At 44.8% G+C, this 23,763-nt stretch overlaps 1 long non-coding RNA gene across 1 annotated transcript; it reads right to left on the bottom strand.

Annotated features, from left to right (window-relative positions):
• Positions 1-2,742: 2,742 nt before the first annotated feature.
• On the bottom strand, positions 2,743-14,376 carry LOC138431736 (uncharacterized). The gene is made up of 4 exons (XR_011253858.1): positions 14,223-14,376; positions 7,656-7,803; positions 7,261-7,413; positions 2,743-6,159 (listed from the first exon to the last, which is right to left on the bottom strand). It is a non-coding gene; the product is annotated as an uncharacterized lncRNA (long non-coding RNA).
• Positions 14,377-23,763: the final 9,387 nt, after the last annotated feature.

Below are 23,763 nucleotides of genomic sequence, written 5' to 3'. Positions count from 1 at the left end.
TGGTTGGATCTCCTTGCAGTCCAAGGGACTCTCAAGAGTCTTCTCCAACACCACACTTCAAAAGCATCAGTTCTTCGGCACTCAGCTTTCTTTATGGTCCACCTCTCACATCCATACATGACCACTGGAAAAACCATAGATTTGACTGGATGGACCTTTGTTGGTAAAGTGATGCCAAATAGTTAGCGTCTTCCATTTTGGGTGGAGTGGGGGCACGGGTTAGTCCCACAGAGGAGGTCTGTCAATGGGGAGCCCAGAGCGGGGAGTCCGCCCCGAGGCTGTGCTGTGGTTTCTTGGCTTCTCCTCCCTGTTTTCTGCGTGTCCTCCCCTCACTGATCAGCAACTGCTTGAGTCTGCTGCTTGGAACTCAGGGAAGGCCGTGGAGGCCAAAGCTGTTTCTTACTAACTGGAAACGGTGGGCACAGAAAGGCGTCCATGCCCAGAACCCCCACAGGTCCTGCTTGGTTTCAGCAACAGGACAGGAAAGGGAAAGGAAGTGAGGTGAAGAATGCCAGGCTGAAGAGTTTGGTGGTGGCATAGAGGAATTCACAGCCAAGGGACAGGCTTTGAAGAGTCAAGGAAATATTTTATTTGAGGGGAAAATTATCCCAGCTGGTACCTGGAAAGTAGAAGGAGGGAGGTTTACTGAGGTTTGCAACCATCCAGCTGAGTTATCATGAGAGACTTGACTTTCCAAAGGGTCCCTGGGACTGAGAATGGGAGGAAGGATTCAAGGGACAGTGGTGAAGCTGTGGAGAGACCTCACGGCAGAAGGCCTGTGGCACGTGAGAAAAGGGATGCAAGCCAAACCGACTCTGCGGTTCTCATGGACAAAAGAGTCGTTTTTTAGGGAGATTACCGGAAGGACGACCATCATCTCAGAGCACATGAAGGCCCAAAGGAGTTGACGGTCCCCTGGTCCCAACACAGTCTCCACACACAGCCCGTCTTCTCTAGCTGCAGATCACCTGTATCCTACCATGAACAGCTGAGACGGCTTCAAATCGGTATGGAGGATTACCTCCCAGCGATACCTTTTCAAGCACTGTGAAAATCCAAGCTCAGATAGCTGTCATTCATCCTCCACGTCTTGGCAGAAAACCAGTTAAGAACCACTGCTACCGATGACTTCCAAACCCAAAAGTCTCACGTCTCCTGTTAGTCAAAACCTCTGCAACACTGAATGCTGAACTTTGCCTTCGCCTTATTTATCTTCGTGTAAACCATGAGCCTGGACCTCAGAGAGATGTTTGGACGTCACGTGCAGTCTGAGAATCCTCAGCCTACGAGTAATGCTGTCCGACGGATGCTCTGCCAGGAGGATGGTGTTCTGGTCTGCGCTGTCCAGTATGCGAGCCACTAGCTCACGTGGTTAGTGAATACTTGGGATGTGTCTAGTGTGACCCAGGAACTAAGGTGTAGATTCACTTTATTCTGAGTCACCTTTGTGGCTACGTGGCTACCTTGTAGGGCAGGGCAGGAATGGGTGATAATCGCAGCTGGGGAGTGGGTGCGGCAGTCCCGGGAGTAACGTGAAGGACATACCCAGAATCCTAGAGCGAGGTGGCATTTGGGGCTGGCAGGAGGCAGAAGAGCCATAACGAGGGGCACAAAATGAAGTCCTTGGAAAAATTCCCCCCAGATTGCCTAGGCTAAGGAGCAAAGGAGATTTAGGAGGGAAGACTGGTCTCCAGTTTCAGCAGAGGTGTAACAGACATGAGGAAAGACAAAGACATCTTCACAGAAAGTGGGTGTTAGCTGATCGCTAGGGACTGCTGATGCCTGCGGGAGTGTGGCCTGGGCACAGTCAGACTGCAGCGGGTTTAGGAATGACCTGGCGGGGGTTTGGGGTCGGCAGATGCAGACTCTTCTCTATAGGATGATAAGCAGCAAGGCCCTAGTGTCAGCACAGGGAACTCTGGTCAATATCCACGATAAACCACATGGAAAAGGATAGGAAAGAGAATGCATACGCACGTATAACTGGATCACTTCGCTGTACAGCAGAAATTAACACAGCGTTGTAAATCAACTACACTTCAATTTTTAAGAGTTTTTTTTTTTAAAAAAAAAGAAGAAAAACATCCTAAAGCACCCTCAGTTCGCTTTTGTCTTCAGATAGGCATCTGCTTATCCTGCCCCCAGAGCCGCGTATTCATTCTCTTCCCGCAGAGCCCTGGGGAGAGAGACGTGACTTCCTTCCTTGCGTGTTTGCTTCCACATCTCATGCAGATGTCGCTTCTCCTGAACAGAGACCTGAACATTCGTGGCAAAATGCGCCAACCGCGATGCTGGAACCCTGTTCCAATGTGGACTATAGTTGAATAAACATGCCTGGGTCACTAAGTTCCTCCCAACAAATGTTTTAACATCTTCCCATTTCTTTCTCACATTTGTTCAACTCATTTCAAAAATAATAATCATTGTTCTTTGCCCTTTTGTCCAGTTTGTTACTGTCTTGTATTTTTTTTTAATTAGAGAAATTTAGTGCAACATGTTATGTGTCTGATTCTATATGTCGACAGTAAAGCTCTCCAGACTCATGATTTCCGTGACAAATGTAACTCCATCTCATTGCCGAGTCACAGAGGCACAAGCATTAACATTTTATGCTATATGACAAAATACTGCACTTCTGGAAAGGGCCGGAACTGATGTTACTATGACAACTCCAAATTTCTGACTTTGGCATGTAAAATTTCAAGGGTACAGTAGTGTTACAACACAAGAGTGTTTATACAATTTTGTCTGAACACCAAGATCTTTATTACAAGTCTTCACTGAGAGCCATAGGAAGTGTCCCTCCACTTACAATACACATCAGTGAAAGAGATAGGAGGATATATGTGGCTGCAAAATATTATGAAATCAATTAAAATCTTATTTCTTTTCGTAGCGGCTACACTTATAAACACATACATACAGTATGAAGCCCTGGATACAAATACAAATAAAACATAAAGAGAAAACATATAAAACCTCATAAATATACAGTATCCTGCCTTATCAATATTCATTTATGCATATCTCTGCACTCACGCATTAATAAAAGCACATATATTGGATTTGAATGTGTGAGGGATGGGTAGGGAAGCTGTAATCAAGATATTCAAGCTCTTCTCTTCATGGAGAAGGATTACATTATCTCTCTCAGCCTATTATGTCTTCTGAAATTTCCAAATGTATGTTTTGGCCTCTTCAACTTTAGTCTTTTGCATTTAAGTAATGAGACAGTTAAGTACAATAAATGGATCACTCAAGGGCATTACAAAGAATGTTTTGATCTATTTAAAGCCTTTAGCTTCAGAGCAAAGGCCTGGTTTACTGTGACCTTAGTGAATTCAAACTGTTTTGTTTCACTAACAAGTGAAGCATATATTTCAATAGAGTTAATGTATGACTAGCTTCTTAAAAAGACTCCATTTCAGGGGGTTGGGAGGTGAGGGGAGCTTATTTCTACACCCCCGCCCCAGATGTTTTCAAGAAAGCATCTCACACACTGCTATACATAAAATAGGTAAACAGCAAGGACCTGCTGTTTAGCACAGGGAACTATACTCAGTATTGTGTAATAACCTACAATAGAAAAGAATCTGAGACAGAACAGATAAATATATACCTATATATACACATATATAGTCCGTCGTATCTTGACTTTTTGCGACCCCGTGGCCTGTAGCCTGCCAGGTTCCTCTGTCCATGGGATTCTCCAGGCAAAAATACTGGAGTGGGTTGCCATGCCCTCCTCCAGGGTATGTATATATATGTATGTAGAAGAGCTGCTCTACCATATATATAAAAGAATCGGTTTAAACTAATACAACATTGTAAATTAATTACATTTCAATTGAAATAAAGAAAGCATAATGTCAGTCGATGAAAACTTGAGAAATATATGGTCTTGCAGCTCTATTTCATTTCTGTTAGTAATTAGTGGTACAAATATAGTTTTCTTCAAAAACTCAAAGCCCTGACACTCTTTTGGAGAGATCTGTGCTTTTTCTCAACTGACCCTTTCCGGTTTCCCCATGGGACCCAGGGTTCAGGACACTTGTGTCTTTTTATTGGGTGACTGTCAACGCTTAGGCCACACCCAGTTCTGAGAGGAGATTCCTGTCCCTTAGGCGTCGTCCTCTTCTATAGCTTGTTATTCCTTTGGCAACTGTGAATAATGCACCAGCGTCCTTACTAAAGATCAGTTGTTTCATGGAACCAGGATGGATAATTAGCAGATTAATTCATTAGAGTTATTCTCCTATTATTGAACCAATCATCTGTATAAGCAAGACGTCCTTAGTTTATAAAACGATATTTGTGCCTATGAGTGAATAATCGTGAGCCTATTTTTCTAGAAAGAGTTTAAAAAGACATTGCATCGTGTTCTTACCGAAAACAACTAGAAGCTTGTAACAGGGGCCAGAGGCAACTGAGGGCACCAGGAGTCAGGAGGTGGAACACCTCAGACACGGAGCCTTGGTCTCATAATAGCTCACGTTTACTGAGCTCTTACTGAAAGCAAGGTGCTGGCTGTAGAACCTTTCAGCTGCATGCTGTAATCCTCACAAAAACCCCATGAGGACAAGGCAGTGATACAGCAGGGGAAGTGACTTGTTCAGGTTCCTACAGCCAGAAAGCAATGAGCCAGGATCTGAATCCAGGCAGCCTGGCTCCAGACCACATGCGACTGTTTTCTTGACTTAATTTTATCAGACCTCTTAAGGAGAGTCAGCGTTCGGGGCATCGAGCTTTGGACCCTCTTGGGGCACCCCGGTTACCCTCTGAGATTGTGATGGGTCTTCCTATGAGTGAAAGCTTCAAAGCAGTTCCTCGCTGTTCAGACAATTTTGCCCCTTGCATGTCTGATATTGAAATATGTCCCTTATGTCCCTCACGTCAGTGACAGAGGGAAAGGCCAAACTTACACCTTAGTGGTAAAATTTTCTCTTTACAGTTGAATAGATTTTTTTTGTTTTTATTAAAGTAATAATCTTTTATTACAAAAACATTTTAAAAATAAAGCCAACACTCTTAATAGCTCCACCCTCTTCATGACCACTCCTGGTAGTAAAGCCATGGGTACTGGCCCTTTGACATATTCCCCATTCATGTTGCCCATATGTTTCAGTCCTAAAGGAAATCAACCCTGAACAGTCATTGGAGAGACTGAAGCTAAATATAAAGCTCCAGTGCTTTGGCCACCTGATGCGAAGAGCCAAAGTGTTGGAAAAGACTCTGATGCCAGGAAAGAAGGAAGGCTGGAGGAGAAGAGGGCAATAGAGGATGAAACGGCTGAACAGTGTCTCCAACTCAATGAACACAAGTCTGAGCAAACTCCTGGGACTGTGAAGGGCAGGGGAACGTGGCGTGCTGCAGTCCATGGGGTCACAAAGAGTCAGACACACCTGAGCTACCGAACAACCCCCGTGAAGTTTCACATCTATCTTATTTATTTCACTTTAGATCATAAGCCTCACGCCTCTTATTTATTACCAAGTCAACAGCTTTATGATATTTCATTGTGTGTGATATCTAATGCGTTTACAAGTAAACCTTTGTGTTTCCCTTCTTTTCTTTTTTCACTATTATAGATAATACTGAAATGAACGTCTGTGTGTGTTTCAGATTATTTCTAACACGAATAAGGTAGACGTTTAGACATGGGATTACTCTGGCGGTGACATAATCCTTTACAAGGCTCTTTCTGGTAGTTCCTGTCAAATTGCTTCCTAGAATCTACTATGGAATTCTCTCTAGAAGCCTGAAGCATTTAGTGAAACAACTACTGTTTGAGGAGATTAAGTTAAGGTATGTGCCAGTCCTGTTAGCAAGGTAAAGCTTCAGAAAGCTCCATGTTTGAAACTCATTAACGTCAGCTTCTCAGAATTACCTTCCCAAAGTCGGATGTCAGGAGCGTGCCCTTGGCTTTCACTGAGGACCATCAAGGCCACAACCATGCGGATAAAGCCACTGCTGAGAACTGTCTCCGGTGTTGGTCCTGATCCCTTCTGCAGGAGTGAAGTCTCCTTCACTCAGGCCCTTGGCTGGACCTTCACTGTTGGTCCAGACTCCAGCGCTGTCTCCGGTGTTGGTCCTGATCCCTTCAACGGGAGTGAACAAACTTTGTCTTCCTTGACTCACTGGTACACAACTGTTTTTTTCCTTTAGGAAAAAAAAAAACAAACATAGTTCCATTTCTGCCTGGAAAGTCAGGAACCCTAATATCCTACAGTAACCTACAACTACAAACTTTTCAGGAGCAAAAGACTGCCCACCCTCTTGTCCCAATATGGCACTCCAATCACATCTCCTATTATTGCTGCGAGCAGACGCTCTGCCCTGGACAATTGAGGCCCCACTTTTTGATGACTCTTCCACTGTCTTCGGCGTGCTCATTACATGCCAGTTCCCTTATTGCAACGCCTCATTTGAATCGCACATGTGAGTCTATATTCTTACTTGCCTTTTATGTCCAATTTGGTGACTGGGTCATAGGCCCCCAGAGAGTGTCTCTCCTGTCCTCATCCAGGAGGAATTCTGAGAGGAGAGGATCTTTTAGCTCGGGTTTATGTAGTGATCTCTATGGAATCTGTTGTGTAATCCCCCGAGAAATACAGTGGAGTGAGAAGAATCCATTATTGCCCCTTATAACGTTTAAGGACTTAAAATCCTTTTATATCATAGTAACCTCTAATAAAGGCAGTCACTTAAGTCTGGAAGTCATTCTCCTGCACAATAGAGACATAAACTGCTAAACGGATCTGTTCTCATTGCTGGTCCCACAGCTTCGGACACGGTCTCAGAGAAGAGTCTCCTGAGTGGTCAGCAAAACAGACATGTTGACTCAGTACCCATTACATGTACCAAACCTCTCTCTGAGAAAAGGGGATGTTTCTGGAAACTCTCTTTCAGTTTGGTTAGGGTCTGGTACCCCTGCACCAGAGATGGTTTCTCATCAGCACTCCTTACTCAAGAATATCTGTTTTGCAGGAGCATCTCTGGAGAGTGCTTGTGTCCTCCGGTAAGCCCCTCTTCTTCAATACGGAAGCTCGACAAACCAGCTCACATCCCTCTGTAGCCCCTAATGATTCCCACTCGAGTTTCCAGAATTGCTTGAGAACTATTCAGTGGGTCTCTCCCTTTGTGAAGCCAGACTTTGACCTGTATGCCATAGTCCGGAATAGAGTCATGAAATGTGGCTGAACAAGGTTCTTGAGGAAAGAACCAGGGTCAATGTTCCCATCAGCAAAGGAACCAACTCACTGAGGAAGCCACCAGGAGAGGAGGAAGTTGGAGGCAATTGAATTTTCATCTGGAGAAGTCTTCAAGTCTCAGGAGGGCAGGGTAAGGAAAACAGACTTCTTGATCAAGAGGATCTTCGAGTCTCTCATGTCTGAAGTGTGGAAACATCCCAAACTAGCCATTGAAAGAAGATGAGGCAGCTTTGAAACAGGCAGTGACAGCTTCCCCTAATTCCATCCAAACCCTACAGCAGAGAAAATGCAGACGACATCATCCCACTCCTAGAGACCGGGAAGCGGCTAATGGAGCCATATATTCATCATATTGATTGGTCCATTGATTTTTTTCCCCATTTTTAAGCACCCTTTTCTTGGTCCTGTGCCAGAGATGCTTTAAAGAACTTAAACAAGACTTACACCAAATCGTGCCAAAGGCCTCCAGGGAACCAGCAAAGTAACTTGATCTGTTGTCACAAGTGCAGCTGTGCAGGTGAATCCCCTTCAGAAGAACCTGCAGAATCTTGGATCCAAACAGCTACTCAACCTATCAAATTAAGAACTCCCACTGGGCGGGGAGGTAAGGAAAACCTAAGTGGTGAGCCTGGACAGTTGGGCTAAGACATTACAAAGAAAAAACTTTGCTCAGGTTGCCCTGCTAATGAAAGTTGAAAGATTCTTATCTCAGCATCAGGGGTACGGATGGAGCATATCCACTCTCACAGGAGCAATCCCAGAAATTCTGGCACCCCCAGCTCCTTAATGCATTAGTGCCCTAGTTCTCCTGTATTTGAGGACCATCTGGAACGTAGTTTAAAGAGCAGGTCCCTGGATACACCCTCATCCATTCTGGTTCAGTAGGGAGAGGGCCTAGGAACCCACATCATAACAAGCAGATTTTTAAGTGAAAGTGTTCTTTGGATTCAACTTCTCCAACTCTACAAACAAGTTTACTGCAAAACTTTATTTGGTATAAAATGAATGCTGTTGAGTATTTGGAAGGTTGATAATTATCCCTTAATTGTTGGCCATTCATCCTCATCTAGAGAGCCCCTGGCCAACCCATGAGCAGAAATACGCAAAGATTGGTGTTAACTAGAAATTGTTGACTCCAAGTGGCAGAAACTGGCTTACTGATTTCAGTCAATTCAAGGAAACCAGGCCTGATGCTGCAGCTGAAGCTCCAGTACTTTGGTCCCTGATGCAAAGAGCGGAGAGAAACACCCTGATGCTGAGAGAGATTGAGGGCGGGAGGAGAAAAGGGCAACAGAGGGTGAGACGGTTGGATGGCACCACCTACTCGATGGACATGAACTTGGGCAAACTCTGGATGCCCGAGGATGGTGAGGGGCAGGAAAGCCTGGCTTGCTACAGCCCATGGGGTCCCAAAGAGCCTGACAAAACTGGGTCCTGAACAGCAAAAGCAAACCAGTGAGGCTACAGTGGTGTCCCCTGGAGTTTGATGCCCTGAGATGCGGAACTAGAAATTCACAACACTCTGCCGCTCTGATTTCTGCTAATCTGTCTCTCGAAACATTGCTTCCCTCCTTTTCTGTTTGCGGATGCCCCAAGTAACCTGATTAAACACGTGAGAGCTCTACACATGAGACTAAATTCCAGCTCTAACCTGGGTGTGTTGCTACCTACAGAACAACCGATACAAACCCAAGGTCACCTAGAGGTCAGGTGTCACAAGAAGGGTGGAGGGTAATCTTGACTAGAGAGTGGTAATGAATTCAAAGTTTCAATCATACTTTTTCTGGGCTTCCCATTTATCTCAAATCCTCACCCTCCCGAGAGGGATATCTCATAACTAATCATGCCTTTATAGCAGGAAACAAATGGCTCTTTCTTAGAAGGAAAATAAAATATTATTACATGGACCAGCAGCAGGTCAGCTCAAGGCATAACTGTCAAAGGGAGGAAAAGCAACTTGATGCCCTTCATCTTCTCTGCCCAAGTCCTTACACTCCACGTGTGCCTACTGCTCACCCCCATCCTCTTTAATCCACAGAGTATTATTTAATCATTTGCACCCACTGTGCATGGGTTAAGCTGATCTGTCCCTTACTCCAGGGAAAAGATGCCCACGATAAGCTGAAGAACACCCATGTGAGTATCGGAACATTAGTTTTATTTACCCTGAAGGGGTCTCCTTCCTGGAGCACTGGGTGTATGAGTTAGTCCTTGTGCCAGGATTTCGTGCCTCTCACATGTGAGCAATAAAGCAAATCAAAACGGACAGAGTATGATCAGGAGTCCTGATCTCAAAAGCAGATGTATTCTCAGATATATCTTTTGGCACTTCATGACCTATTTGCCTGTATCAGGAGGATTTTCCGTTTTTAAATATTTAAACAGGGTGAAAGAGTTCATTTCAGCCTCAGCGACAGGCAACCCCCTTGGTACTCAGCAGCTCGAACAGAATTTTCTTTCTGAAAAAAATTCATCCTCCGAAGGTTGAAGGTGGAGGTGTGTGTGTGAGCGGGGAGGAGAGGGGCGGGTTGGGGGGAGTTTGATCACAACTTAGCAAACCTTGGCATTCTTTACAAACGCTGTCATCTGCTGCCTGGGGGCGTTTTCACCCAGCCGGGCGTTCTCTACTGGCAGCTAGCTGGGGCGTGCATGTGCGTGCGTGCGTGCATGTGTGTGTGTATGTGTGCGCTGGTTTTAATCAAGCCCCAAACTTCTTTGCCTGAAATTTTATAAGTTCTTTCTGCGTTTAATTTGTGCATTTGAAGGAAGAATTACTAATAAGCATCTGGTCTCTTGAGAACAGACACTCATCAAAGTAGCCCATCAGACATCTGAGTCAGCTTCAAATGAGTCTCCCTTTAAGTCCAAGGAGCACAGTCTTACCCTTTCAGGCAAGCGGCGGCTCTTCTTTAAGAGGGGTGAGCTCCGGCCAGTGAATCCAGCAGGACAGGAAGCAGAGATTTGTTCCCACACCTCCTCGACCTTTCGGGAATCCACGCTGGAGGTGGGGGGCAGGGCGTGGACTCACAGGAGCCACCTGGTGGCTCTGTGCGGAACAACAGGCAGAGACACAGGTTCTGGGTCACACAACAAACGTTTGGGGGGCACTGGGGGAAGGGATGCCGGCAAACCAGACCTCCGGAGCAGAACTCATGGGGAGGGCATGCTAGTGATTCTGTGAGACCCCTGAAGGGAAGGAAGCACTGGACAGCCGAGCTTGTCTGTGCTACTCAATCTGTCTTCCGTAACCACGCTTCAGGGAGATGGATAATACAACAATATGACCAACTCCTTATGACCCAGTGGGCTGCAGCACGCCAGGCCCCCTGTCCATCACAAATCCCGGGGCTTGCTCAAACTCATGGCCATCGAGTCGGTGATGCCATCCAGCCGTCTCATCCTCTGTCGTCCCCTTCTCCTCCTGCCCTCAATCTTTCCCAGCATCAGGGTCTTTGTCAGTGAGTCAGCTCTTCGCATGAGGTGGCCAAAATATTGGAGCTTCAGCTTCAGCATCAGTCCTTCCAACAAACACCCAGGACAGATCTCCTTTAGGATGGACTGGTTGCATCTCCTTGCAGTCCAAGGGACTCTCAAGAGTCTTCTCCAACACCACAGTTCAAATGCATCAATTCTTCTGTGCTCAGCTTTATAGTCCAACTCTCACATCCATACATGACTACTGGAAAAGCCACAGCTTTGACTAGACAGACCTTTGTAGGCAAAGTAATGTCTCTGCTTTTTAATATGTTGCCTAGGTTGGTGATAGTAATATGTAGTGATTCAGAAAGGAAACTTGGAGACCCAGAAAGTTGAGTCAGTCCTCACCTCCACCGGTTGCTGGCCTCACCACCTGGAACAAGCCATTCAGCCCTTGGAGCCCATGAAAATGAGAATGATAATGGTACCAGCCTCATATGTTTGCTGTGAGAGTTAAATGAGATGATACATGATGCACAGAATGCCTGGCAGGAAGCACGTGCTCCAGAGGTTGCACACGGATAGCAAGCAAGCACACTGTCAGGCTTGTCTGGGAAACTCTGTTTCTCCCTCAAAATGAGAGCCGCGCTTTTCTCGCAAGGCCAAAGATCTGATGACAGAGCTGCCTTTGGAAAGAGGGGAAGAATCTTTTTAGAAGCGCTGCTGAGTCAGTGTATTCCTTCTGTGATGGTCAGCTTCAGTTAGCCAAGTAGAAGGGACTTGCAGCTCCTCTCCATTTATGAGGAAGGTGCCCACTGGGTGAAAATTCCATTTCTCTTTGTCTTCATTGAGCCAGATTTGACCAAACTAGATGCCATGAAGCCTTAGGAGATATTAGTCAGACAAAAACAGATTTATTGGCCAGTTCCAGCAGCTTACTTCAATGTCCATTGAGATGAAAGTTGCTAGTTGATGATGTTTACATGACCATTCCATTTATCTCATTGAATCGTCACAACAAGCAAAGGAGGCTGTGGCTGTGCAGAGCGATTCTGTCTTAAACCACATCTCACCCAAAACCAGGGGGGATATTTCCTGCCCCGTTTCCTGTCTGTCTGCTCTCTTGTTCTTTTTATTGAGTGTTTTAACATCAAGAGATTCTTTCTTGAGTATTGATCTTCTGGATGCGTCTGAGAGCCTTGCCCATTCCACAGACGCTTTGCCTCTGCCCAAATACAACGGGCAATCTGTTAAGGGGAAAACAGTTATAGACAAATACTATCCAAACCCAACAGACTTCAATTTTGATTGATCTTTATGTGTGTGGGTAGTACCTCAATGAGAAAAACCTAAATAGAATAAAAGTGTGTAGAGGATTAAACCTCCTATTATTAGTGGAAGGCACCCGTCAGTCAGCTTCTTCTCATCCCGTTTTCCAGGCTAGCTCTGTGAGATAAAAGTCTTCCAAGAAAGGATTCAGAGCACAGGAAGGGTAGTGGGGTAGGGCTATTATAGCCTTATTAATTTGGGATACAGTTGAGATGACATGGAAATTAGTGTCAAGGAATTCTAAGAATGTCCAAGTGTAGGGACATCAATATTTTAAGTTTAATGACAGAAGGCATGTTTTTGACTCTCTTCCGTCATATTGTGCAGGAGAAGGTAACAAGAATAAGGAGAAGGCCAGTGGTTTTCCATCCCTACCAGGGTGTCTGATGTACTTTGTTGATTGTATTTTATTTTGAGAGGTACTACATGAACAGGAATTATGTGTAATATCACAGGAGCTTATCACTGTGCAATGCTTCACTGTTTGAAAATTCCTTTTAAGTGGATTGTTCGGTTTGATCTTCACAACAATGAAATGAATTCCACAGATTATTATTAGAATTCAAATTTGACAAATGAGGTTCCAAGAGATTAAGTGACTTGTTCAGGTACCTTCTGCTAGTAAATATTCACACTGAAGATAAAAAGATGATGTTGCTGGGAGCTTAAATGGGAATCCAAGGAAACTTTAGAACTTCCTCCCCTGCAAATCTTTTAGAAACCAAGTGTTTTCTTTTCTGAATGAGGCATTTTGACAGGCAGTTCTGATGGAAGGTTAGGAAGAGAAGACCAGAAGACCTCTCCTAAGTATCCTGCTAGCCCTGTACTCGCGACCGCTTCTTGCTCTCTAAATGGAAGGGCGGTGATGATAATAATTAAGCTTTAGGCTTCCGTACTTCCTTTCATCTGAGCTCTTCAGCCAGACAGGAAGGAACCACCCCCCTGCGTACCGTATGGCTCTTTTCAAGCTGGTCCATGTCCGTTAACTCGCTAGACTTTAACTGGGAGGGAAGGACAAACGTCTGAAGGAAACCTCAGGAATCTGCACCCCCAAACGTGTGGTCAGGGCAGCTTTTTATAGAGCCGGATGTCACCGTTTTAGAAAACTTTCTGAACAAATCAAGTTGCTGCTCTCCTGCATAAAAATGAAGTTAAGAAGGCGTCAAAGCCTCTAGTCAGCAACATCTGCAGGTTCAGTGGGAGAGTCTGAAGGCAGAGCACGAACAGAGATGTGAACACTCCCAGCTCTGTGCCCGCCTCCTCCCAGCCTCCCACCTGCAATAGACTGCATTCATATCTCCCAGAGGAAATATGCTATTACTGATAATATGATCACTGAAACACTGGGAGTGGTTAGATACCGAGCTCTGGCAGTGGGTTAATAAAGGGCCTAATGAAGAACAAAAAATCCTGCCAGTCGCTGTAAAAAAAAATATTGCCCTTGGGAAATTATAAATCAGACACCATACTGTGAAGTTAAAAATATACATACATATATATATATGTATGTAGATACGTACGCATACACACACACTGGTTTGCTGATAAATGCAGGAGTGGGCAGACTGGTGACGAAGCAAACGTCACTGGATGCCCTTGAAGTTCCAGTCCACCTCATATGATGCAGTTAAACGCCTCCGCAGTGCAAAGCCAAAACCACATGTACTCAGCCTCGTCAGACCACGCTGCACCGCGCGGCAGAATCAGCACGCCTGGTCCACAGATTACTCCTAATCCCCAGCACCTCTCTCGCCTTCTTTCCTCTTATGTTTTTCTCGCCTTTTCACTCATTGGTTTGTCTAATTTCACGCTGTTCATCTCAACAGACTCTTACAAGCCGCCTCTGGACAGAGACCTGTGTTGAGGGTTTGCTTCACTAAGCCCCCCTGAGCTGGTCTGGAAAGAACCCAGTGCAAAGGAGGTCCATGGGCAGCCTCACCCCAGGGTGAGACCATCAGGGACACACGCAGGGGGAGGCCTGACCGGTGGCTCACCTTCCCTTCCAGCTAAATTGTCAGAGATCTGGAACAGGGCATCCCTGATAGCTCAGCTGGTGAAGAGTCCACCTGCAGTGCACGAGACGGGTTCACTCCCCGGGCTGGGAAGATCCCCTGGAGAAGGGAACGGCTACCCTCTCCAGTATTCTGGCCTGGAGAGTTCCATGAATTCTGTCGGGTTGCAAAGAGTCAGACACGACTGAGTGATTTTCACTAACAACTAGAAAAGGAACCGCCCTTTCTAAGACTGGGACACTCCCACACTTGCCTCTCGAGCCTGCGGGCTGCCTGACAAGATCCCGCCGAGCAGCTGCAGCTCCTGTCCCGGCGTCTTCCTTTCCTGGGCCACTTTTGCCGTGACCACCTTCTCACCTGCTGCCCTCCAACAAGCCAGCCCCTCCCCTACGGCGACTTCCGCTGACTCCACCCGGTTGATTGCAGGCCAACCGTTGACTCCTCACCAGGCAGGTCCCAGGGGCTCCGGGAAGGGGCTGAGCGGTGCCACCGGCCCGGTGCCAAGGAGGGGCCTCTGCCCGCCCCTCCCCAGCTGGACCAGCTCTACTTGCCCACACTGGTATCTCTCCCCAGGAGGAAATGCAGAGAGGCTGAGACGTTTGGGAACTCCTTTTCGTTTCTTCAGGTGGGAGGAGGGACTAGGGCGTCTGATTGTCCTTTCATTCTTTCAAGAATTCCAAAAGGCACTTCCAGAATCACGAGGAAGTTCTCTTAGAGAAACCCCCAGTGCCCAGGAGGACCCTGAACTGCAAACCCCCAGCAGATAACACAGGGTAAGAACGCGAATGTGAGGACCATCTGGGCCTTCATCCCCAAGGCCTGTTTCCTGAAGTTCGCATTTTTCTGGAGATTGCTAAAACACCCGTATAGGAGCAACACTGTCCTGGTGTCAGAGAGTCCACTGGCCCCACAGATGGATTCAATTTTTTTTTTTTTAACTGAGATGAGAATATGTAAATCAAACTTTCCCATGGAGTCAAGGATAGGGGAAAACAGGAAAATAGTAACAAAGAATACACAATTTGGTAATCTGATTCATATTTGACAGCTTTATAAAGCTGTCTGATGGAGCACTGGGTCCCATATGCCAGAGGAAACCTCCGGGAGGTTTTCATTGGCACACAGTGTGGCAAAATACAGAATAACAAACTGCAATGAAGCTTTCATATGCTGCATTAAATTAAACGCATACGGGCTATCTAAGATTACAGGCCACACAATATGGATGGTAAGCTATACTTTATTTGTTCTGAGATCGTGTCCTGCCTCATCTTATTTCATGAATAGTCCTCTCTTTTAATAGTAGGTTACATATTGCTTTTTTGGGGTCCTAATTTGGTAAAATAAAAAGCCATCTTTCTGTGTCGCCCCCTCACTTTTGAAATTTTCCTGGTCTCAGAAATGCAAACGTTCTGGAACTCGCCAAAACAAAGGGGTGTCTCCTTGCCTTGTTCCCCATCTGCCTCAACATAACAGACTTTCCCCCATGACTGCATAACCAGTCACCCCAAACGTAACCAGCGTTCTTAAAGTACAAGCCCAAGGCAACAAAGTTCCCCCGCCTAAATGCGTGAGTTGCCTTTCAAGTCCAACCTCAAAATATCAACTGAAAAGTTTTCTTCTGAGGCCCTTCCTCTGTCTGTCCAGCTTGGGGAGAGAAGTGTTCCTAAATGGTGTTGCTGAGATGACATCTACCACGTGAGACAAAAATGAGATGGGGGGGCTCCCATGTTTGCACTGCCCCCATCTAGAGCTAAGCCAAAGGCCAGTCTCCCTTCCACATACATGTAACAGTACATACGTGTTACTATACCATACAGTACCATATATGTACTGTACATATTTGGTCATGCGTATTATCAGAGCGAGCTTCATCATGCTACCAAATGTGCAGCCACCAGACTGCTTTGTCACATAAAGTCCTTGACAGAATTTAGTTATTTAGTCATTTTAGTTCATAAGTGCCAACTTCCAGTGTGTATCACTCAATACCAACTGTATAACCCAACAAAGTTGGGTTAACTAATATTTAATTCAGCAGGTTCTATTCAAATAGCTCTTGGTCATTTGTAACAATAAGGGCTATGAACAAGCATCCTATTCAACTTTAATTTCTAAGTGTCAAAGAAATGACTGGCATCCAAAGGAGACCCTGATGGGCAGCCAGGGGGCCACAGACCATTCCTTTAAGAATCAGAATTCTAGGGACCCCAAGCTGCGAATGAACAAGCCAAGCCTCTGGACCAAGATGTTGGCTTGATGGATTCTGTCTAGGTTTATTTGCTGGCCTTTGTGATTCCTAAGTTTTTACTTCAGCTATTTTTAACATGTCCCAGCTGTGCTGAGAGATCTTGAGAGTCTTCCGCCTGAATTGGGAATATCGAGAGATACCATAGGAGACGCCTTGAGTCCCCATCTGGATGTGGAGTGAGGAAGGGGAAGGAGCAGGGGCTGTGCTGCGACGCGGCCCCCAAGGACACGCATCTCAGGGACAGCAGAGAAATGAGAGAGAAGATGCAGGACCGCCCATTGGACAGTTCTTCCTCTTGGACGATTTTAGAGAACCGGGGCCCTGTTTTACTAAAGATACCATGAAATGCTGTTAGGTAATCATTAAAGACAAGGACAGAAAATCAGTCTTTGAAATCTGTCCGTGAAGCTTCTTGGTGGTTTCAGCCAAAGCAGTTGCAGCGGAGCAGCAGGGGTGGCAGCCACCCTAGAGTGTGTCAAAGGCTGAACTCCCATCACCTCGTGGCAAATGGAGGGGGAAACAGTGGAAACAGTGACAGACTTCATTTTCTTGGACTCCAAAATCAGATGGTGACTGCAGACATGAAATTAAAAGACACTTGCTCCTTGGAAGAAAAGTTATGACCAACCTAGACCGTGTACTAAAAAGCAGAGACATTACTTTGCTAACAAAGGTCCATCTAGTCAAAGCTGTAGTTTTTCTGCGTGCCATGTATGGATGTGAGAGGTGGAGTATAAAGAAAGCTGAGCACAGAAGAATTGATGCTTTTGAACTGTGGTGTTGGAGAAGACTCTTGAGAGTCCCTTGGACTGCAAGGAGATCCAACCAGTCCATCCTAAATGAGATCAGTCCTGAATATTCATTGGAAGGACTGATGTTGAAGCTGAAACTCCAATACTTTGGCCACCTGATGTGAAGAGGTGACTCATTTGAAAAGACCCTGATGCTGGGAAAGATTGAAGGTAGGAGAAGGGGATGACAGAGGATGAGATGGTTGGATGGCATCACCGACTCAATGGACATGACTTGAGTAAACTCCAGAAGTTGGTGATGGACAGGGGGGCTTGGTGTGCTGCAGTCCGGGTTGCAAAGAGTCAGACACTACTGAGCTACTGAACTGAACTGAACTGACCTGGATTCAATGAAAATGAAGAAGTATCCTTCGCAGACCAATCTCTGGAAGTTGAGCTATGAAAATGTGTATGGACACGGGGCAGGAGATGAAGAGGTGACAGGGTGGAGGAAATGTGGGCATCAGAGGCAAGATGGCAAGTGGGTATTATGGGGACAGTCACTCAGGAAGATAAAGATTGATGATATAGGACAGAGAAGGGCCAGGTGGGCAAAACATTTAACAATGAGAGAGGAGATGAGCTCAGAAGGATATACAGAGGTACCAGCCTCTGAAAGGAGGAGTATCACTTCATTTTAACAGTAAGAAAAGAGAGGATGGTTGCTGCTGCAGATGGACTTGAACAAGTCAGTTTAATCATGGGGGGAAAATGACAGTTTTGTGTCTTGTGGTTTCAACTCACATGACAACACTAGGCTATTAGCTGAAAAGAGAGGGAAATAATTAGGAGTAGGATAAATCTTTAAACGGTGGCTCAGACGGTAAAGCATCTGTCTACAATGTGGGAGACCTGGGTTCAATCCCTGGGTTGGGAAGTTCCCTGGAGAAGGAAATGGCAACCCACTCCAGGACTCTTGCCTAGAAAATCCCATGGACGGAGGAGCCTGGTGTCCATAGGGTTGCAAAGAGTCAGACACAACTGAGCAACTTCACTTTCTATTATTTTTTTTACTGTTGAACAGTGAGTGTTGAGAAATCCTTGAGGTCTGATTCTTGATTTTTTTTTCCCCTCAGCTATGTCGTACTCCTTCATGTGCAGATATGGAAAAGGCAGGAAAGGTTGGACCAGGGCCGGTAGAGTTTACAAACTTCACGCAACAGACGGAGAGAGGACAAGAGTGTTGGCATATTTGCAAGGGAGAACTTTTCATCACAAATCTAGCCAAGAGGTGAAGGGAAGTGATAGCAGACATAAGTCAGTCCAGTCGCTCAGTCGGGTCCGACTCTTTGCAACCTCATGAACCACAGCACGCCAGGCCTTCCTGTCCATCACCAACTCTTAGAGTTCACTCAAACTCACGTCCATTGAGTCGGTGATGCCATCCAACCATCTCATCGTCTGTCATCCCCTTCTCCTACTGCCTCCAATCTTTCCCAGCATCAGGATCTTTTCCAGTGAGTCAGCTCTTCACATCAGGTGGCCAAAGTATTGGAGTTTCAGCTTCAACATCAGTCCTTCCAATGAACACTCAGGACTGATTTCCTTTAGGATGGACTGGTTGGATCTCCTTGTAGTCCAAGGGACTCTCAAGAGTCTTCTCCAACACCACAGTTCAAAAGCATCAATTCTTCTGCACTCAGCTTTCTTTATAGTCCAACTCTCACATCTATGCATGACCACTGGAAAAACCATAGCTTTGACTAAATGGACCTTTGTCAGCAAAGTAATGTCTCTGCTTTTTAATATGCTATCTAGGTTGGTCATGGTTTTTCTTCCAAGGAGCAAGTGTCTTTTAATTTCAAGGCTGCAGTCACCATCTGCAGTGATTTTTGGAGCCCCCCAAAATAAAGTCTCTCACTGTTTCCACTGTTTCCCCATCTATTTACCATGAAGTGATAAATATGCCATGATCTTAGTTTTCTGAATGTTGAGCTTTGCTGCTGCTGCTGCTAAGTCGCTTCAGTCATGTCTGACTCTGTCTAACCCCATAGACCGCAGTCTATCAGTCTCCTCTGTCCCTGGCATTCTCCAGGCAAGAATACTGGAGTCCACTGCCATTTTCTTCTCCAAGGCATGAAAGTGAAAAGTGAAAGTGAAAGTGAAGTTGTGGCCAACTCTTAGCGATCCCATGGACTGCAGCCTACCAGGCTCCACAGTCCCTGGGATTTTCCAGGAAAGTTTTCTGAATGTTGAGCTTTAAGCCAACTTTTTCACTCTCCTCTTTCACTTTCATCAGGAGGCTCTTTAGTTCTTCTTCACTTTCTGCCATAAGGGTGGTATCATCTGCATATCTGAGATTATTGATATTTCTCCTGGCAATCTTGATTCCAGCTTGGGCTTCATCCAGCCCAGCGTTTCTCATGATGTACTCTGCATATAAGTTAAATAAGCAGGGTGACAATATACAGCCTTGAAGTACTCCTTTTCCTATTTGGAACCAGTCTGTTGTTCCATGTTCAGTTCTAACTGTTGCTTCTTGACCTGCATGCAGATTTCTCAAGAGGCAGGTCAGGCGGTCTGGTATTCCCATCTCTTGAAGAATTTTCCACAGTTTTTTTGTGATTCACACAGTCGAATATTCCAATACTTAGGCCGCCTGATGCAAAGAACTGATTCATTTGAAAAGATCCTGATGCTGGGAAAGATTGAAGGCAGGAGGGGAAGGGGACAACAGAGGATGAGATGGTTAGATGGCATCACCGATTCAATGGAAATGAGTTTGAGTAAACTCTGGGAGTTGGTGATAGACAGGGAGGCCTCATGCTGCAGTCCATGGGATCGGGAAGAGTCGGACACGACTGAGCAACTGAACTGACTCAGTCAAAGTCTTTGGCATAATCAATAAAGCAGAAGTAGATGCTTTTTTGAAACTCTCTTGCTTCTTCGATGATCCAGTGGATGTTGGCAATTTGATCTCTGGTTCCTATGCCATTTCTAAATCCAGCTTAAACGTTGGAAGTTCACCGTTCACGTACTGTTGAAGCCTGGCTTGGAGAATTTTGAGCATTATTTTGCTAGCATGTGAGATGACTGCAATTGTACAGTAGTTTGAGCTTTCTTTGGCATTGCCTGTCTTTGGGATTGGAATGAAAACTGACACTTTCCAGTCCTGCGGGCACTGCTGACTTTTCCAAATTTACTGGCATGTTGAGTGCAGCACTTTCACAGCATCATCTTTTAGGATTTGAAATAGCTCAACTGGAATTCCGTCACCTCCACTAGCTTTGTTCGTAGTGATGCTTCCTAAGCCCACTTGACTTTGCATTCCAGGATGTCTGGCTCTAGGTGAGTGATCACACCATCATGGTTATCTGGGTCACGAAGATCTTTTTTGTATAGTTCTTCCATGCCACCCACCTCTTCTTAATATCTTTTGCTTCTCTTAGGTCCATACCATTTCTGTCCTTTATTGTGCCCATCTTTGCATGAAATGTTCCGTTGGTATCTCTAATTTTCTTAAAGAAATCTCTAGTCTTTCCCATTCTGTTGTTTTCCTCTATTTCTTTGCATTGATCACTGAGGAAGGCTTTCTTATCTCTCCTTGCTACTCTTTGGAACTCTGCATTCAAATGGGTATATCTTTCCTCTTCTCCTTTGCCTTTTGCTTCTCTTCTTTTCTCAGCTATTTGTAAGGCTTCCTCAGACAACCACTTTCCTTTTTGCATTTCTTTTTCTTGGAGATATCTTAATCACTGCCTCTTATACAATGTCATGAACCTCCTTCCATAGTTCTTCAGGAACTCTGTCTATCAGAAATAATCCCTTGAGTCTACTTGTCACTTCCACTGTATAATGGCAGGTAGCAGACATAAGCTCAAGGATTTTGAGTTAGGCAATGAGATCAATGGATTGAATGTCATGGAGTAGAAAATACCATAATGATGTGATATTGTGGTCCAAGAAAGAGAGATATGCATCTGAGATGCCAGAGTGGGTGGGAAGGACAGGTCACTTCAAAGAGAAGGAGAGGAACTGAAAATCCAGGTTCCCAAGAATGATGAAAAGAGTATAGATGGAAACAAAGATACTGAAGCTACGACTGAGTTTAACGAAAGAAGAGAAGTGGCTAGGAGGAAGTCTGTAAACATCAGTCATGAGAAGGAGGTGATGGTCTGTTTTCAGGAACTGAGCCTCCAAGCTACAGGAGACACAGAGGAGGGACTAAACCTGGTCTAAAAGCAGCCTGGTGCAGAGGAGGACAGTCCCATCTCCCTCTGGTCCTGAGAAGGGGGAAGAAACTTCTCCAAGATAGAGGACTGCTGAGGAGTCAAGTCTTCAGAGGACAGGCCGATGTCAGTCCAAGTGGTGAAAAGAACACTTACCAGAGAGTTTGTGTCTCTTGGGTGGTTTCCGTCCCACGGGGAGTGTCAGGATTTGAAAGTTAGCGGACAATAGAGGGTAGAGACACATGTCCAGTGACGCAAGTTCAAAGAAGAGGGAAGGAGAAGGGGACAAGAGGAATTGTGAGGCATGATGGACTATCCCCAGGTCCTGCTTTTGCTATGAGCGTAGCCACAATTACGAGCATTACTGAGTGGGTGTCATGGAGGAGGTGTGCAGTTCACATGCTTTATCTCATCGGAACTTCACAGCAACTTATGAGCAAGCTGTCCCTCCGCTCGTTTTACAAAAGACTCATCTTGTGTAAGACTTGGCTCTTCAAGACTTGGATAGGCCATGTAACTTGGCCCCAAACACACAGCTTTTAAAAGACAGAGCCTAACCACTCTTCTGCATTGTCTAACACTTAGTGACAGATGCATTCCTGAAGAAGCTGCTCATCATTTGAATTTTTCTTACGCAAGCCGCAGTTGTAATGCACTATTTCTGCACATACTCTTTATGAACCCTTTGTCAATGCAAAAATAACATCCCCAAATGGATGCCTCCTCAGTAACTGGTTTGACCAATCCCAGTTTTCTTGAAGCAAGATTTTTTTTATTAAATGGTGTAGTTACATAGTACTCTAGATCAGAAATGATCAGCATTTTACAGACAATAAATGGCCTCTCTAATTAAACAAAAAAAAAATGACCCAATAAGGTCAGTGGCAAAAGCAAGAATTATACCAAGGCGTTATGATTCTACTCACTATAAAGCATTGCAATTCCTTACTCATTAGCAGAGCTTTATTTTCCATGGGATGTATTTCAAATGAGGACGTTCTATAAGTAGAAAACAATACATACGGGTTCATTAGTCTTGCTCTTTTAAAGATAAATGCTGTATGTGGGATAAATGCTGTGAGCAAGAAATTATAAGCAGGTCCCCATATGCTAGACATCTATTTCCACAGCTCCTATCATCATGGTTTCTGGGCACTTTGACAGATAGATGAGGCTAATTCAGGCAACGCAGTACATGCAGAAGGGTAGGTGAAAATCCTCTTTCTCCTTAGCTCCCTGCTTCAAAAAACAATAATTCATCAGAAAGTGAAAGAAGAAAAGAGCTTCTGGAATGGAAACCTAAGAGAAAAGCCACACAGAATGGACAAGTCTCCATCTTTTGGTTTCAAGTAATAACATTGACTGCATTACCCTTTGATCAAGATGTTTGGGAATCTATACCAAGGAAATAATTCTAAGTGGGGAAAATGTTATATGTTAATCGCCATAACCTTAGATAAGGAAAAATTCAAAAGTAAACAAGAAACTGAAGTGTTCCAAAGAAGACATCTTCAAGTAATTCATAATGTCTATTTCTCTGAATATTATGTAACTTTTGAAATCACATTTATAAAAACTAAAATTATTTGGGAAAATTCTTACATGGCACAAGCAGTAATCTGTAATATGTCAAGTGTTAAAGAATATGATTACAAGTATGAAAAAGAAGGGGTTTCCCAGGTGGCTCAGTGGTAAAAAAAAAAAAAAAAAAAAATCTTCCTGCCAATGCAGGAGATGTAGGTTCAATCCCTGGGTCTGAAATATCCCCTGGAGAAGAAAATGACAACTCACTCCAGTATTCTAAAGGGCTTCCCTGGTGGCTCAGAAGTAAAGAATCTGCCTGCAATGCGGGAGATCTGGGTTTGATCCCTGGGTCTGAAAGATCCCCTGGAGAAGGAAATGGCAACCCACTCTGGTGTTCTTGCCCAGAAAATTCCATGGACAGAGGAGACTGGCAGGCTACAGTCCATGGGGTCACAAAAGTGCTGGACATAACTTAGCAACTAAACAATGAAAAAGGAAACCGCAAAGCATAGAAGAAAGGTTGGCTTTAAGCATTGAGACAAGAAGCCATTTCTTTTGGTTCTTTTAACTTTTCTGTATTTTTCAAATTTCTATTAAATAAAATGTCTTATTTTAAAATATCATGATAATGTCATGATCTGGGGTGTTAACAGGTGGAATTTCTACCAATGATTATCACATCTTAAAAATTAGTCAGTGTGTGTTTCCACGAAGTATATTATTACTATTGGCTAACTCTAAGGTATTTTTTTTTTACCATCTTTGAGCAAACGCTTTTGACTTTACATACCTTAAAGCACAGTAAAGTATGGACAGTTGATGCATTCTGACAAGCACATACACCCATATAGCCACACTGCAGTCAAGATATATAACATTCCCATCACCACTCCAAGAAGTGCCTCATGCATGTTCTCAGAAAAATCCTTTCTTACTCCAGGAGGCAACCACTGATTGGTTTTCTATCACTATGGACTGATTCCAGAATTTCATAAGAATGTTTGTGTGCTTTTGCTTCTGTCTCTTTTGCCCCTGCATACTGTTTCAAGGTTAACCCAT

This window comes from Ovis canadensis, chromosome 1 (genome assembly GCF_042477335.2).
Source record: "Ovis canadensis isolate MfBH-ARS-UI-01 breed Bighorn chromosome 1, ARS-UI_OviCan_v2, whole genome shotgun sequence".
Classification (NCBI taxonomy): Eukaryota; Metazoa; Chordata; class Mammalia; order Artiodactyla; family Bovidae; genus Ovis; species Ovis canadensis.
Note: the sequence above shows the minus strand (reverse complement) of the source record. Positions and strands in the feature narration are given on the sequence as shown.